Below are 5,623 nucleotides of genomic sequence, written 5' to 3'. Positions count from 1 at the left end.
ATGTTTTATTAGTTAATTTTAAGAAAACAGAAAACAAAACATAAAGTTAAAGACTGATTGGACTAAAGCATTACTGTTTTTTAGCCCTATATTCCCAAGAGATCAAAACAATATGGGAATTCCCCAGTAAGTCCATAGAGAAATTGTGGTATTTGGTACCCCTAATCAAAATGTAGATTAGTTTACTCTTGGTTTGCGTGAACATAGACGGCAGGGATGGGGACCAATTTCCAGCCTGAATTATAATGTAAGTCGACCCCGACATTAATGCTGAATAAGAACCTGAAGCTGAATCTGCCAAACAAAGTTCACCTATCAACACTCATTATTTATTCTTCTAGGTTTCTTTGCCTTGAGCTGATCTTTTTTGATGCTTGCTTTTTAAAGGCAGTGTAATAAACAAGTGCAGACATTTTTCTGTTATTGTTCAAAACAAGTGTGGTGGAATGCCCAGGCTGCTGTTGTCCTGTCAGTGATGTCTTTATAACATGGCCTTTTAATGTCAGCTTTGATTATGCATAACAACACTTTCATCTGTCAAAACATGTCAGCCATCAGTAGCATCACTTATTTGTCAGAATGATATGGTGATGACCTCGGCCAGACTGATATGATTAAAGTTATAAAAATAAATGCATTTAATGAGCTCTGGAAATGTCACACTGTGTTAACTGAAATAATTTATGAACAATACCGATCCTGTCAGTGAGCTCAAGTGGTGCTGAGGTGGTCCGCTTTTGAAGAAGCTGTTTCCTGTTTGTTTACACTTCATACAATAAACACAGTTAATGGTCTAATTCTCATGGTTCTGGGATTGTGTGATAAATAGGGATGGGTATCGTTTAGCTTTTATCCGATACCGGTGCCAAACCGGTACTTTTGAAATGGTGCCGGTGTTTAAACGGTGCTCAAACCGGTGCTTAAAGAATGGAGAACACAAAATTGGTCCAAAAACCTCTCATGTTCAGCTGTTTCTTTGTAAAAAGATAACAATGTTAGCCTTTTCTGCAGCTATGAGGCATATATGGTATCATTCTTGGCTGGAAGCAGTGCTTAAACAATGGGAAAAACCTACAAACTTTGTCCAAAAACCTCTCATGTTTAACTGTTTTCCACTTTTTTTTGGTAATTTTAGCCTTTTTGGCCAGGGTGAAGGGAGTATCTGCCATCAAACAAGAAGACAGCATGATGATGTTTGCTAGTTCACCTTACATGCATTAATTTAATAACATGGTTAGCCTACTCAACGTAAATTACACACGAACAACATTAAGCTACTCACGCAGAAAAGAACGGCTGCTGCTGCCATCATCATCCGTCATCATTTCTGCTACACTGGCAGGGCTAGGGGCCAGGACTCTCCTCTTCGGGTTCTTGGGGGGTGTTGCTAACTCCGGGTCCGATAACAGGCACCACACCCGCAGTAGATGAGCACGGTGTGAGGTCTCGCAGCAAGCTATCAAATACAGCGCATTTTACGGCTTTAAAAAAAACGTTATGCGTCGCCAGATGTTTCATCGGATTTGAGGTGTTACCTCCTTTGACAGTATCACCGTATCAGCTTAAAGCACTTGTTGCAGGCTGCTGAGTTTGCATCTTTTGCTGTGAAGTACAGCCAGACTTTTGACCGCTTCGCCTTGGGCATTTTTAATCTGTAGCTCTGCTCTAAAAGAACGTACGTACCTGGACCCGCCTACTATCCTCGGAAACGTAAAATGATTGGCTAGAATCTAAAGTGTATCACAGCTCAGGAAAAAAAAGCACCAAATAAAGCACCAAAATGTGTGCTGCTTTTCGGTCTGGTTACTACCGTTTATGTCAGAACTGGTGCCATCATTGCACCGGATACCGGTACCCATCCCTAGTGATAAATTTGTTATTTTGTTACCTTTTATAATTATATTTGTATTTCTCCTTGTATTCGTATATTTCTAATACCTCAAGTGTTTCTTGGCTTTGTCTCCCTCTGTTTTGTATGTGTGGCATTTTGTTATACTACTGCCTGTTTTTGTTTTTTTTCATTCTTTGCTTTTTCTTGTGTCTCCTAAGGTGTGATTTTGTCCCTTTTATCCCTGGTTTTTGTCAACCTGTGCCTTATTTCCACCTGTGTCTTGTTCTCCACCCTCTGTGAATAGTCTTGTCTTCCCTTTGTCATTCTGTCAGATTGTGCTTCAGGTGTCTTCCACTCCCCTCTCTTGGATCCTTTTGTGATTTCCACTTTTGTTTCCTATTTTGGTTTTTGTACATGTTTAGATTTTTGCAACAGCCAGAGTCACTTTGCCATCCTGCTATGGTTCCTCTCATCACTGACCCCTGGCACTAATGGTTATTTTTGCAAATGTAGAAAGAAAATACTGATATGAATTTTCTCAGATTTCCTAACAGAGAATCCAAATGTCAAATTATGAATTAAAAAATTCAAAATTCTTCTTCTTTAAAGACTCGTAGTTTTATTTTAGGGTCTACTTGAATAACTGTATGTCTTACAGTGAAAAGGAGGCAAAGATGTGGAGCTTTTGAATAATATAAGTAATCGCTTATATTAATATTTCTCAAATGTTTAAACGGTTACATTTGGTGTTTAAATGAAACTCTCTTTTAAGACATTGTAATAATTTAACTTGTCCACGGATTACATATTTGACTTCGTGAGTTCAAGGTGAGAATGAAAGCTGTAATTTATTTGCTTCATATAAAACCTTTGATGGCATTTATCTTTCTGCTGAACTCATAAAGACGAGACATTGGCAGTGGCACATAAAGAGAACCCAGATCAATCAGTCTTGCAAAGCTTGGTGAATTTAAAAAGGATAATTCTTCACTAGCCCTGACATTTGCTTTGAAGCTCATCAAAGTTACGAAAGGAAACAGGATCATTAAATCATCCATCATCCATTTAAAGGACTAGAATTTAAAATATATTCAGAGTTCTAACACCATAATGCCATCTACATTTCTAATTAAAATAAAGTTATATGTTAAAGATTTAACAGGGCTAGAATACAATCTTAATTAAAATCTCTTAATGTAGGATTTTCTTACAGACATGTTTGTAATATGCACTTTGTCCACAAGATGCCAGTATAACCAGGTCAAAACAGAACAGAGAGTTTGTCAGTGCTGACAAATCGAACTCCAGTGCCTCTACCATGGGTCTCAAACTCCAGTCCTCGGGGGCTTTGACTCATATTACAGCAGCTTATGAGTGAATGAACATGGGGCAATAAAAGTACTTTTAAAAGTACATTTTTCCAAACACTTACATTTACTTCAGTATTTTTTTTTTAATTACCTGAGTAGGGTTAGGGTTGTCACCTCGTTAGAGGTGCAGTCAAGTTCTATAGAGTCTTGCTAATGACCTACTAATTTTATACAAGTCTCTTGCAGCAAGGGCACATTAAAGTTTCAGGACACCAGCGCTCGAGGACTGGAGTTTGACACCCCTACTCTAAACCATTATCCCTCTGCCATCACACCATGTGTGGATAAGATGAACACCCCTCAGTTACATTTGTTCCCCACAAATTTAAGTGAAGATTAAGGAAGTCTTGGCTTGTAAAGTTTGAAGTAAAACAATAAAAACAGCTTTTTAAAAAACAAATGAAATGTAATGATAGTGATTAGAAAGCTGACAGCTAAGACAAAAAGATTTGAAATACTTAATAAATCCAGTGTCTGAATTGGATTTGCAAAGGTGAGTGGTAAATTGTCTGCATTTATATAACCCATTTTCCATTTACTGCAAAAGTACAGACTGCTGGAGTCTTAATTTCACAACAAGAAGATGTGGACAGAACATGTAGATTTGCAATATAATAATTAACATGGAACAACTGTAATAGAAATGCACAACATTAACAGAAGTAGCAGAAAGTACAGAAAATGAATAGTGACCTTTTATAACGATTACAATGGGTAGTCTGATTAGCTCAAAATTCACAGAAAAGCGCCCTTACATCTTGTGTTATGGAAAATAAGCACAAAGATCCTCTTAGAATTAGATTATAGAGTACAGATGCAGTAATGATCCAGCAATTGTTCTTACAGCGTGTGTAATAGCTGGATATTTGTTCACTCAAGAATCTGCCATATTAGAGAGTAACTAATTTGTTAACCCTTCAGATTTTCACTAAAAGAGCCTTTAAATCATGGATACATTTTTTGTGTATACCATATGTATAGAGGTCATAAGTACATTTCTGTAATGTATGCGACCATTATCTGAAATTGTTGATGGAAAACAAAGGATTACATTTTCTGTTTCCAGTGGCTTTAGACTGTTAATGCTAAATTCTAAAGATTAATGATGGAGAGTGCATAGTAATCTTACATTATGTAGCATTTAAAGACCACAGGATTGTATACCTAGATTAGAGTTTAGAGGTAGATCTGATGTTATGGTTAACCAATAAGAACAAGATGGAAGGAAAAGGCACACTAACTACACTGTGAATATTTATTTGTGGCCTAGGGCATAGTTTTATTTTGCAGGCTTTTATTTAAAGATCATATTATATATTTATGTACTTTTGTGGCTGCACGCAAATAGTTGTTTTGTTTTTTTATTTCATTAAAATATACCACAGAAAACAGCCTAAGCATGTTCCTCTTTGTCCACAGCATCTGAGATAATCCGTTCCTGTGTAACTACACATCCATCATCCAGATAAGGGTTTAGTGTCAGGATTGCATAACACAGATGCTATAGTGACCCTATGGCAGACTATCACATGTCATCAGTGATCTTGCACATAAACCACGAGCAGCCATGTACACTATAGAGAGCTATCTACATATTTATCCCTCACAATTCTTGCAGCAAGTGCCCAAAGAGCATTTCCCTGTTTTTAAAATGTATAAATCCATCCATGCTCCTTCCTGCTTGCAGGCATGAAAGGACTTACAGAACTACAACATGTCCACTTTTTACATTCTGGTTGTCACTGACAACAGTCAAGACGGAGCGCTTATCTGTGTTCATCTAATGTTTGCATTAAAGTGTAGCTGACCCACAAGATGTTTTACATGTTTCTGTTTAACATGAAATGAGAACATCGCAGAGAATTAGGTCAGATGTCTTCTATAAATCCAAATTAGATCCACAGCCAGGGGAACGAGTTTGGGTACCTTTAGATTCTTCTTTTTTTTTTTTTGCCAGATTCTTTTGTGAATCAGTGAAGCAAAGGAATATGCTTGTTAAATATGCCAGAAAGTTAAAAAAAGATCTGAACAATTTGCAGCTCTCGCCTGTTAGGTAAGACTGCATGATTGAGCCACCAGACTTCTTTTTTTTTCTTTTTTTTTAGCATCTAATGAATCTTTTGAAGATCTTTCATGTCCTGGTGGATCCACAAACAACCTCAAAATCCATAACCTCATTAATGGGCTGTAATCTTTTCCTGTCACTAAAACTATGTCGAGTCAAGCAAATAGCTCCAGTTGGCTTTTTTATTTGAGTAAGCTTTTACTCCAAAAACCAAGTGCCATGCAAATGCAAATACAAATGAAAATGCAAAAAAAAAAAAAAAGCAGAAAAAAAAAAAGAAACCCACACACACATAAAGCACATGCCGCACACACTGAGAGGGCACCTATTTTTGAGCTATGGCAGATGTGGCCATTG

This window comes from Neolamprologus multifasciatus, chromosome 5 (assembly GCF_963576455.1).
Source record: "Neolamprologus multifasciatus chromosome 5, fNeoMul1.2, whole genome shotgun sequence".
NCBI classification, from domain to species: Eukaryota; Metazoa; Chordata; class Actinopteri; order Cichliformes; family Cichlidae; genus Neolamprologus; species Neolamprologus multifasciatus.
This window is presented reverse-complemented; position numbering follows the sequence as displayed.